Genomic DNA, 12749 nt, shown 5'->3' on the forward strand with positions numbered 1-12749 from the left:
ATGAGCTGGAGTCTGGTGCCCTCAGGCCTGGGGGCTCCCACATCTCGTGCCTTGTGGCTGCAGATGGCCGTGGAGCCCAGGGAGAGCCGGTAGTCAATCAACAGACACCAGCTGAGCACTGTGGGCACTCGGCAAGCCCTTTCGGGGTGGGAGTGTGGCCGGATTTCAGCGGCAGCGGTCCCCCGGAGTCGGCAGCCGAGGAGCCACACAGGTCCCGGGCTCCCAGGACCTCGCACATTCCTTCCCCAGCACCCTCGAAGCTGTCCCCACAGCACTTCTGACTGCTCGCTGCTTGATCGCTCCCAGCCACGGGGAGCTTACTACTTTTGCTCTCAGCACATTCCTGCATTGAGAAGCTGTAGCTCCTGGCCAGTCCTTCTGTCCGTGGAGCTGAAATCTGCTGCTCGTCGTGCCTGCCCAGCCCCCTCCTCTCCAGGATCCCCATCCAGACAATTCTGCTGCCTCACCTTTTCCTGCCCCCCACCCTGGAATGGCTGGGTATGCCTGGCCCCTCAGGCACGGCCCCAACCCCAGACTCCAGCTGTAGGACAGGCCGGTGGAGACTGGAGTGCTGGGCCTCCCTGTGCCCCAGGGAGTGACCAGAGTCCCTGTGGGATGGTCCTTGTGTTGACCCCTCCAGGGGCCTCTTAGGCTCCCTCCCCTCCCCTGCCCTTGGGGCTGCTCTTGCCCTGGGCTTGGAATTGGTGGCTGGAGATTGGTGAGGCCCTGTCAGTGGGACCTGGGAGGACTGATGGGAGGGACTGGCCCCTTGGCCTCCCCCATGTCACCCCTTCCCAGAGCCTTGCCTAAGGGAGTAAGGACAGGTGGCTGTCCTGTGCACTGGCCAAGGACATGGAGGACACAAGCTGCAGAGTGAGGCCCCAGGGTGGACCAGTGGCCTGGCTGTGGCCACCTGGGGCTCAGCATCCCGCCATGCCCCACAGGGTTCTAGGACTACCCGCTAACAGAGGGCTCCTGGTCAGGTGCCCTGGCCCACCTCGGGGGCTGTGGACGAGCGTCTGCCCAGCCCCTGCTGACGGACCACGGCGGGCAAAAATCCGGGCCAGATGTGAGGTGCGGGTTTGAGGGTCTGAGAGGCCTCCAGCCACCTTGCATCCCTCCGTGGGGGTTGGCCGCCAGCCACAGTCAATGCGGCGTCTCCCAAAGAAAACACACAGACGCACAACTGCGCGGGCAGCTCGCAGACGCACACCCTTGCATCTCAGGTCTGGAGCAGGACAATATTCGCTCTGAACCCAAACCCTGAGACCCCGCTGGCTGCAGCCCCTGCTGCCCCGTGTGGGGCAGGACGGTGTGCTCTCCAGAGACACCCCTCCTTCCCCTTCGCGCACGCAGGCAAGCCCGGGGAGCCCGCCCCGGACCCTCTGTGTGCACAGGGCACGGACAGGACCCTGGACCCAGAAGGCCTTGAACATGAGATGGAAGCTGGTCTGTCTGGGGCCCCGGGAGACCCCCAGACCTGTGGCCATCTGGTGCACAAAAAGGAGGCAATGGCTCTGTTGTGGAAGGTTCCAGCCCTGCTACAGTGCCTGCTGTCCCGCAGGAGAGCACCCACCAGAGAGGAGATGCGTTTGGCTGCCAGCAGCCCCCTACCTCACGGGGATCTGGGCGGGGATTTTCTGTGCATCAGGCTTGCCGTGCATTCCTCCTGCTTGGAGCCACACCGCTCCAGCCCCTGCTGGGTCTGACCTCAGAGGGCCTCCCCCGGCCTGAAGCAAAGGAAGGTTCTGGGTCCTTGTAGGGGTCAGAGAGCCCTGGGGGAGGCTGGCTGACTCCAGCTGCTCAGATATCAAAGACCCTGCAGCTGCCCCAGGGCCACCTCTGCAGTCCAGTCTGAGAGCCCCTGTTCTCCGGCGGGGCCAGGAGGGACAGGAAGGCCCGAGTCCGCTGAGCCCACATGCCACCCTTAGAAAGGACACTCCAGTGGGTCAGCGTGTGTCTCAACGCAGCGTCCAGTTTTCTGGGCAGACAGAGTCCAGGGGCCCAGAGGAATGTGCTGTGCTCGAGGGGCCTTGTCCCTTCTTCAAGGGGGAGCGTCCTCGCAGAGGGACATGCTCACCCCTGGGGGCCTCGACAGCCCTGGGTTCTGCCTGACTAGGAGGCAGCCCAGGGCTGTCCCGGACTTCTCGCAGGAGGGCTGCTGAGCCCAGGTGGGTCCCCCCTGCACTGCGGGGCGAGGGCGAGGCCCCCACAGCGCGTCTGTGAGGCCGGTGGGCTGGGAGGGCTCAGCCTGAGCAGGGGTGCCGCACAAAGCACTCAGATGGGGAAACTGGCAGCAGGGGCGTGGTCAGGCCCACAGTGACAGGCAGAGTCTGGGCAGCCCAGGAAGGAGCCGGTGCTCGGGGGGACTTGGGCAGTGCTTGTGGAAGACCCTACCCACACCTTCCACTCTCGTCACTAGCAGAAACGGGGAGGGGAAGCCAGCCCGACAGCACACAGACCCGCTCGTCCATCTGTCCGTCCGCCCGTCCGTCCATCCATCCATCCATCCATCTGTCCTTCTGTCAGTCTGTCCGTCCATCTGTCCATCTGTCCATCCATCCATCTGTCCATCTTCCATCCATTCATCCATCCGTCCATCCACCTGTCCATCTGTCCATCCTTCCATCCGTCCACCCATCCGCCCGTCCATCTGTCCATCCATCCGTCAGTCCGTCCGTCCACCCGTCAGTCCGTCCGTCCATCTGTCCATCTATCCGTCCTTCCGCCCGTCCTTCCATCCATCCCCTCATGGATCCACGCCCTCACCAGTTACCCGGCCTCAGCAGGTGCCAGACACTGTACCAGATGCTGAGATAGGGCCGTGACCAGCACAGAACCCACGGGCCTGGAGCTGGCGCTCCAGAACAGGACCCGGGGATTCCCACCCGCCCTCGCGGTGCTTGGATTGTGCTTTGGGGATGGGCTTCCCCCGCCTCCAGGGATGGCAGCTCTGCCCCCAGCTGCACCCAATGAGCAGGGAGGGGAGCCCCCAGAGTGGTGGGCTGGCATCGACATGGGGCTCTGTGCAGGGCCTCGCTGGCCCGCTGGGCCTCTGGCTTCTCAGGGCGCTGTTGAGGATGAAGCCCTGGGCTGCCCCCAGCCACCCTCTGCCTCCTCCCCCCGTCCCCCCGGCCCTCGGACCATGTGGCCCAGCCCCACCTGGCAGAGGGGACAGGCAGCCGAGCCGGGCGTCTGGCCCCTGCCCCGTGGTCCTGCTCCGTCTTGGGCCGGGGGAGGGCCAGGGTGACCTCTGGGGGCCCCAGGCGCGGGCTCCCGTCTCCCCAGGGCAGGCATGCACAGGAAAAAGGAGACAGGCTCAGGATGAATGGAGCGGATCAAAGGGACAGATAAGGCCACACGGAGCAGGATCTGGAAGCGTTTAGTACCTGGAGGAGGAGTGGCTTCGGCTCTGGGGAGCTCTGTCATCAGGCCCTCTGTGGAGCGCCTCAGCCTCCGGCCACCACTGGCACACAGAGGCCACGCCGAGGTCGGGCCAGCGGTCTGCAGGGTGTGGGGCTCGGGGCCCAATGTCCAGCTCCCTGGCAAATCAAACTCCCCCAGGCCCCGAGGAAGCCCCCTCCCCCTCAGCCTCAGTTCCCCAACTGTGTGAAGGGGAGTGTGAGGTTGGACAAGGCCGGCCTGGGTGAGCGTGAGTGTGACTGTGGGTGTGGGTGTGGACATGTTGGGGGCATGGGTGGGGGACAGCTTCACCAGCCTCCCTGGCTCAGTCCCCTGGGTACCTCCGGGCACTGCTGTGGTCCTTGTCCCCTGTGTCCCCCTCTCCTGCAGGTGTCCACTCCTACTCCCAGGCCTCCCCTGGGCGACAGACACCCCTGTGCTCCCTCTCAGTGTACAAACCACTGCCACTTCCCTCCCCCGGGCCCCTCCATGCGTCTCCCGGGACAGAGGGGACATGGGGACACTCTTCACCCCCCATTCTCCCTGGGGCCCAGTGTCAAATCCCCCTCGGATCCCAGGAGCCCCTGTCCAGTGCATCTCCTCTTCAATGGAAGCCCTGGCTCTACTACCAGCTGGCCGCTCCTCCATCCTGCCTCCCCCACCCCGGCCTCCCCCACCGTCAAACCGTCAGGAAGCACTTCTTGACCGCATCCTCTCGCTGGCTCCAGTGCCCCCCCGCAGCCTGGACCACGGCGCAGGCTCCTGGCAGCCCCCAGCACCGTCCCTGCCACTGTCCACCACCTGTCCTCTCCAGGCTGGGCTACCACATGCTTCTGACCCATCACCCAGCCCCCTTGCAGGGTCTGCAGGGCCCTGTGGGACCCCACACCCTGGCGACCCCTCAAAGCTCCGTGCTCAGCACAGACCTGCCCCAAAGCAACCATACTCCTGCCCCCTTTGCATCTGGCAACCTCCTCCCGGTTGCTCAGCTACCCCTGAAACAGTGGCCCCCTTGGGAGAGCCTCCTCTCTGTCCGCCACCCCGGGAGGCCTCTCCTTCCCCAGCCCCTGCCTATAAACACTGGGGTCACACAGAGCTCCGTCCCTCCCCCGCACTCCTGCCTGAAGTAATCACATCAGGATCCCCGAATTACTCATGGTTCAAACAGTGGGGACCCCATGGAGATTTGCAGGTCTGACCACCCCTCTGAGCCTGGGGCTTTCTGTCTGGCGCCTCCGGACAGCTCCCCTTGGAAATCTCAAAGATCAACCCACTCAGAGGCAAACTTCTGCTCATGCACCATCCTGACTGCTGGATCTCCAGGAGCTCACAGCGTCCGCGCCCTGGCCTGGGGAGGGGGCTGGACGTCACCCTAGCACCCAAGCATGGGGTGGCCTCACCCTCACCTCCTGTCCCACCTGCCTGTCTCCGTGGCCAGCGCCCTCTTCAGGGGCACCATCATCTTTCCCTACAATGATCCAGCTGCCTCCCAGTCGGCGTCCACTAGCCCCTTCTTCCCAGACCCACACCTTCCTTGTAGCCCGGAAATTCCTGCCCAGAGAGGGCCCTGCCAGCACCTCCTGGGGGAATACATTTACACTTGGGGTGATGGAAGCCCAGGAGAGGTTTCTGCCTGTTACTGTGCCATCAGATTTCCCTGGAGGCAGGGTCTGGGTGTGTGGTGGAGGTCCCAGCAGGCTGGCAGCTAAAGGGTGTTGGGCCCTCGTGGGCCCTGAAAACCCTGGCCACCCAGGTCTCACCATCTCCTCCCTGTGGCTTTGTGCGGTAAGCTGTCACGTCCTCTCCAACTTCCCTACACCTGTCACCCAATCCAGCTGTCTCCCCCTTTTCCTTCTCTTTCTGGAACATTCTCCCTAACACCCTCTCATGGGTCTCCATGGGCTTGACAGCCGAAGCCCATGGTGTGTCCCAGTCTGTCTCTCACTGTCTGTTTTCTCCAAACCCCAAACCCTGTGTCTTCTGTATTTGGACCTTGGTCCTCTTCCCGTCCTCCCTGGGTGGACATCACCCACCCTCAGATCCCTGGGCCTCTCGGATGGTCTGGTCCATCCAATCCCTGACCCTGAACACAGCACAGCACCAAAGGATGTCCCTTGGAACAGTCCCCAAGCACCTCAAATTCCATCCATCAGAACGAGACAGGGGGATGGTGCTTCAGAGGGTAGCCCAGCAGTGAGTGGGGAGGGGCCTGGGTCCCCGAGTCACCACGGGAAGGACCGCTGTGGACACTCACCCTGAGCAGTTCTGTGAGCTGGGCATGAAGTCTGGTACTGCGTAACCAGCAACTGGCTACCCCAGCTGACTCCTGCCTCCCAGGGCTGGCGCCTGACGTCCCGGTGGGGTGCTGGCGTGGATGCTGAGGGCCCCAGTGGGCCAGGGTGCGCTGAGCCATGGGCACTCCATCTGGTGTGGGAACGGTGGCAGCTGTCGGGCTGGGAGGCCCTCACGTTGACACCCGTACCCATTAGTAATATTTGGGGGTGGGAGGCCATCAAGTAGTCACCCGTATGCATTAATAATATTTGTTCTTTCTCAGGTGACTTTTTCTTATGTTTTATAAAAAGACAGATTTCTTTTTTCAGATTATACAAAGGATGCAGCTTTGGGGAATGAACCCTGGAAGGTGGAGAAGGGAGTTACAGGAAGAACGAAGGTCCTTCTGCATCGTATAACCTTGAGAGGCCCTGTATCTCCTTCCAGTCTCTTCTCCATGGGCAGGGATGGCTCACTCAGAGCCATGCTCCCAACATTCGAAATGTCAGAGTGCAGAAGTTGGCATGGTGACATAAAGGTAATGGAATTCCTTGGTTGTAACTAAGTTTCTCCATGAAAAGAAATGGAAGGACCCTGAAGATATGGGCGCCATTAATAAACACTTGAAAACTGAATGGGAGAAGCTGTCTCTTGCAGCTGATAAAGAAGTCTCTATCCAGGCAGTGGGCGAACAGATCCAGTAAGAGAAGTTCCCCACTACGACCTTTGGCTGTGAGGCCTGGTTGGGGGGATGGCTGGATCTTTCAGAGCCTGCAAACGTGGTCGCCCCTCCATGAGGAGCCACGTCCTTTCCCAGCTTCCAGACCAAAAAGAAGCAGAAGTCACAGCATAACCCAGCCAGGTACACGCAGAGCCTCACAAAGGAGGAGCGGAACAGAGAGACACAAGTTCCAGATATCAGAAACGGGAGAGGTGACATCACTACACATTCTACCGTCAGTGCACAGATAACGAGGCCATATGCTAAACAACTGTGAGCCAGCAGCTCCAATAATTTAGACGAAACGGACAGATAGTGGGACAAACAAGCAGGGGCTGAAATAGAAAATAACATTTACAGCAGCATCAAAAATAGGAAAAACTTAGGGACAAATCCCACAAAAGATGTAAGAGACCTACTCGCTGAAAACTGCAAAATATTTCCAAGAGGCATGAAAAATTTGAGTAGGCGGAGAGACACCTTTCTCACGGGTTGGAAGACCCAGTGACATTGAGATGTCAGCTTTCCTCAAGGCAGCCCCAACCCTGTGCCCCCATCTCCAGCTCAGAAAAGGACGAGCTGATTTTAAGGATCGTGTGGAAATGTGAAGGCTCTAGAAAAGTCAAACAGCTCTGAAAAAGAAGAAGCAAGCTGGCGGACTCACACTCCCTGGATAGCGAGGATTTTTACAGTGTGCTATTGGCATAAAGACCGGCAAAGAGATCAATGGAACAGAATGGTGGTTCCCAGAACAAATCCACACATATATGCGCCATGTGTTTACTCTTTATTTTTTTTTATCTTTGGAAGGTGCAGACCTCTTTCCTTTTTTAAATTGAGGTATAAGTGACACATAAAATTACATTACCTACCATTTAGTTTTGACCTGAGTACAAAGGCAATGCAGTGAGAAAAGGGAGGACTTTTCAACAGATGGTGTTGGAAGAACGGCATACCGTGTTCAAGAAATAAATGTCAAGCCCTACCTCACACCATATACAAACCCTAGTTGCAAAAAACAAACGAAACAAAACAAAACCTAACCCAGAATGGGTCACAGATCTAAATGTACAACCTAAAACTTTAAAATTTCCGGAGAGAAACATAAGAGGAAGTCTTATGACCTTGAGTTAAGAAGGAGTTCTTAGATATGATAGCAAAATTATAATGCATGGAGGCATTAATGGCTAAATTAGCTTTTACCCAAATTTAGAAAATGCTCTACAAAAGATACTGTTGAGAGACTGAACAGACAGGCCCATGTGAAAGAGTGAAACTGGATCCCTACCTCACACCACATACACAAGTCAAGTCAGAATGGATTAAAGACACAAATGTGTGACCTGAAACTGTAGTTCCTAGAACAAAGCATAAGGGATAAGCTCCTTGACATCGGTCCTGGCGATGATTTTTTGGATTTGGCACCAAATGCAAAGGCAACAAAAACAAAAATGAAGTGCGACTCCATCAAACTAAGAAGCTTCTGCACAGCCAAGAAAACCACCCACAAATGAAAAGGCAACCTATGGAGCGGGAGAAAATATTTGCAAACCGTATATCTGATAAAGGAGTTAATATCCAAAATATAGAAAGAATTACAACTCCATAGTAAGAAACGAACACTGTCATTGAAAAATGGGCAGAGGACCTGAACAGACATTTCTCCTAAGAAGACATCCAGATGGCCAACAGACACAGGAAAAGATGCTCATCACCATTCATCATCAGGGAAATGCAAATCAAAACCACAGGGAGACACCAGCTCACACCTGTCAGAATGGTTAGAATAAAAAGCACAAGAAACAAAAGGTGTTGGCAAGGATGGGGAGGGGGAAGGGGAGCCCCCGTGCATGGTTGGTGGGAATGCACACTGGTGCTGCCACTCTGCATGGAGGGTCCTCAGAAAGTTCAAAATAGAACAACCCTATGGCCCGTGATTCCACTACTGGGTATCTACCCGTAAGAAACAAAAACATTAACTCAAAAGGATGTCTGGCAGCCCGTGCTCACTGCACCATTATGTACAAGAACCAAGACGTGGGAACAACTGACATCAACAGGTGTATGCATAAAGGAGATGCGGTGCTCACACACACGCGTGTGTGCACGTGCACATGCGCACACACATACACGCACGTAGGCACACGCGCACACATGCTAGAATATTACTCTGTAATAAAAAGCAGGGAATCTTGCCATTTGCAATCACCTGGATAAAACTTACAGGTATCATGTGAAGTGAAATAAGTCAGATGGAGAAAGAAACACTGTATTGTATTGGGGGGAATCTTAAAACAAAACAAAACCCAAAAACCAAACTCATGGATACGGAGAACTGAGTGGTGGTTGCTAGAGGTGTGTGCATGGGGGGAGGGCGGCAACATGGGTAAAGGGGGTCCAAAGCTATAAACTTCCAGTCATAACACCAGTCACTCAGGGAAATCCACTGTACAGCTTGACATATTTGAAAATTGCGAAGAGAGTAGGTCTTCCGAGTTCTGGTAAGACAATAAAACGTAACTGTGAGCTGTCGGATGTCAATGCTTCTCGGAATACTTACGAACAAGGAGTCATCCTGTTGCGCCCATGGAGTGGACGTAACGGTACTTGTCCATTACAGTTCGGTTTTCAGAAAGGGAGAAACTGAGAAGTCAGGGCACAGACTGGTAGAAAGTCTTTGCAAACCGTGTCTGATAAAGGATTTGTATCCAGAAAGTACAAAAAACTCCCCAAAAGTCAGCAACAAGGAAATGAACGATTCCATGTAGAAATGAGGAAAGGATTTGAACACGGCACCAAAGAAGACGTACAGATGGAGGGGAAGTGCGTGTCAAGGTGCTCAGCGTGATGGGGCATCAGGAGGAGGGGCAGCTGACCCACACAGGGCGGGGAAGGCCACACCGCGGCCGCTTTGGGAAACAACGGGCGGGGCACGGTCAGGCCAACACCTACCGTGTGGACCCACATCCCACAGCCGGGCGTTTACCCAAGAGGAAGCAAACGTCCGCATGGAGACTTGCGTGTGGGCGTTCCCGGTACCTTTATTTGTAACACCCCCACCTGGAAACAACCCGCAGTCCATCAACAAATGAGCAGATAAAAACAGACGGGAGGGGCGCCTGGGTGTCACAGCGGTTGGGTGTCTGCCTTCGGCTCAGGGCGTGATCCCAGCGTTCTGGGATCGAGCCCCACATCAGGCTCCTCCGCTGGGAGCCTGCTTCTTCCTCTCCCACTCCCCCTGCTTGTGTTCCCTCTCTCGCTGGCTGTCTCTATCTCTGTGGAATAAATAAATAAAATCTTAAAAAAAAAAAAAAAAAACAGACGGGAATACCCAGGGAGCAGAATCCTAGCCCACGATAGCAGGCTGAGCTCTGATATGCTCAACAGCGCGGGCGAGACTCAAAATGGTGATGCTGAGCGAGAGAAGCCAGAAGTGAGAGCACGCACTGGGTGAGTCCGTTCTAGAAAACTCCAGCAAAGGCAGCCGTGAGGAGCCGGTGGTGGGGGTGGGGAGGCCGAGAGGCATGGGGGAGGGATCGCAAGGGGCGCGAGGCCGTGAGGGTGTGTTCTCTACCCTGACGGTGGTTTGTAAGGCAGAAACATACGCTACACTTGAGAAATGTCCACTCTTCTCAACGGCATGCTTTAAGTATGTGCATTTATTTAGCTCCATCGGTCTCCGGAGAACTGTTTCAGAGACTAAGAGTGAGTGAAGAGAGGCAGAAATTCATGGCCCCAGTAAAAAGCCATGTCTGGATTTGGGTTTCTTTTCTGATCCAGAACCTGCTGCCTGGAGACGGAAGCGTCCAATGACAGCAAGTCCTACCATCAGGTTGTCCCGATTGTTCCCCCAAAGTAACCACAACCAAGTAGCTGTGCACGAGGGAAAGGGGGACCTCCACACTTTGTGGGGCTGTTGGATACAGGGTATGAGCTGGCCCTGATACCCTGAACCAAAGAGGGACCGTGGGTCCTCTTTTAAAGAGGAGGCCTATGGGGCCAAGAAATAAATGGGGTCCTGCCCCAGTCCAGCTTACACGGGGCCTGCTGGATTCCTGAATGCACCCAGTGGTCACCTGTGTGGTCCCTGGATGCATCATTGGCATTGAGACCCCTGATAGTTACAGTAATCTCAACAATTGGGTCCTGTGGGGTCAAAACTATCCTAGGTCGAGTGGGAAGATCCAAGTGGGAGCCCCCCAAACTGCCCTGGTCGTGACAGTAAATCAGAAGCGTATGGCATGTGGCAGGGACGCAGAACACAGTGCCACAGATGAGACCCACGGTGATGCCTGTCACGCTCCATCCTGTTCACGGGTCCCGGCCCTGTGGAAACAGGGTGGGTCATGGATTGTGTCTAGGCCGCCGTGTCTCCGGCCAAAACGTCTTTGCCTGAGGCTCGGGTCGCTGGAAACGAGTGTTGATTTGGTGGGGGTCGCCGTGTCAGAACTGATCAGAGAGGTCCAGCCAGAGCTCGCAGTCCCACAAGTGGACAACAGTCTACACGCACGGGTTTGCCCCAGTGTTTGAGGCGTCTTCCAGCACCTGCTGGAAGATAATCAGAGGGAAGAAGCAACCCGTCTTCAAGAGAGTGCTTGCAAACCAGCTGTCTGCCGAGGGCAGCTGTCCAAAACATGTGAAGAACTCCTACAACTCAACAACAACCCTCCCCACCTGGCCCTCTCCCCCACCTGGGCCTCTCCACAACCTGGGCCTCTCCCCCCACCTGGGCCTCTACTCCATTTGAGCCTCTCCTCTACCTTGGCCTCTCTCCTACCTGGGCCTCTCGGCTATCTTGGCCACTCCTCCCATCCTACCCTCTCCCCCACCTTGGGCCTCCCCATATCAGGCTTCCGGAGCCTCTGAGCTGTTTCCACAAGCCAAATCCTGTCTAGAAGGGTGAAGGTTTGCTGATTTAAGAAGACTCAGAGCTCCTGTGTTAGCAAACAAATGGAGGACCCTCACCAGCCCCTCCTAAAACCGCCCCGCACACTCAGACTGTGCCTCCGCCTGGCTCTGCCCTCGGGGTGCGCCTCCCCACCCAGCAGGCCCCCTGCCAAGCCTACAGAGAAATCCCTCAAAGGCCCTGCTGCCAGCCTGGTCTGGGGAGGCGAGATGATTGACAGGGCCAGTGGCCCACGGCCTCCCTCCCTCAGTCCCTCCAGGGGCTCAGAGTGCCCCTCGCTTGAGCTGCCAGCAGTGGGCCAGGTGCCAGGGGGCTCCGTGAGCTGTCATTCCCCAGCGGAGGTGAAGGCCGCGAGGAGGGGGCGCGTTGCACAAGCCAGGAAGCAAAGGTTAGAGAGAAAACAAGTGCGATAAGGCAACTTTTGATCCCTTTTCCACGAAAAGGCCCTCCGGGTCCCCGCCGCGTGGCCGGCAGGGACTCCCGCCAAGCCTGCTGGCCCTCACCTGGCAGGTCCCGTTTCCCCCCATGGCAGCCGTCTCCTGCAGGGAAGGGGCTGGGACCCCACGACGACCTCATGTTTTCCCTTTCTGTGCGGCAGGGCCTGTCAGGAAAGAGTGGCAGTGGGAGGCTGGGCGCCCAGGGGCCCCCATGTCAGGGGCCAGCTCTTTTCCCGTCCCTTCCATGCCCCCTGCCCAGGGCTGCCCTCCTGGGGGGCTAATCAATTCCATGAGCAGCAAGACCATAGGGTGATACCCCTTGGCCATGGGGAGCTGAAAGCAAATGGGGGAAAGAGGCCTAGGTAGGGAAGGGGGCTCCCCTTGGCCTCAAGGAGCAGGGCCAGGGGTCTGGAGATCCTAACAGGGGTCAGAGGGGCCCTTCCAGGCCTCAGCTTCCCTCTGGTGCTGGAGAGCTGATTGTAGAGTTTGGCTGGGACCACTGGGCACATCTACTCCAGGACTGACCTTAGTGGTGGTGGTGAGGGACCTGAGGCCTAGGGGTAGGAGGGCAAGCCCCCCAGCTGACCCTGAAGTTCCTCCAGCCAGCCTCCTGGCCTCTGGTCTGGTCCCTGCCCCTGCTCCACAGCCTTCTATGGCTGCCCAGTACCTAGAGGAGAATAGTCTGCATCTGTCCCTGCTCTTGCAGCTGTCAGCCACAGACCCGAGAGAGCGTGTCTTTCCCACGTTCCCGGCTGCTCTGGCCTCCCCTTGGTGTCCTTGCTTCCGGCTGCTGCTGGACAGTCCCCCTGCCTCCTCTGAAGGACCCTGCACTGGGCAACCCTGCTGAGCCACCCCCCACTGTCCCCAGGCCCCCCAGGACACCTGCCCTCCCCTCCCCATTCCACCTCCTAAACACCCCAGGAATCCCTTCCCCCATCCGGCCCCAGGGCAGCTACCTTCCCTGTCCCTACCCCACTTGCCCCTGGATTCTGCCACCACCGCTCTTCCA

The sequence above is a fragment of the Ursus maritimus genome, unplaced genomic scaffold (assembly GCF_017311325.1).
Source record: "Ursus maritimus isolate PB19 unplaced genomic scaffold, ASM1731132v1 scaffold_23, whole genome shotgun sequence".
Taxonomy (NCBI): Eukaryota; Metazoa; Chordata; class Mammalia; order Carnivora; family Ursidae; genus Ursus; species Ursus maritimus.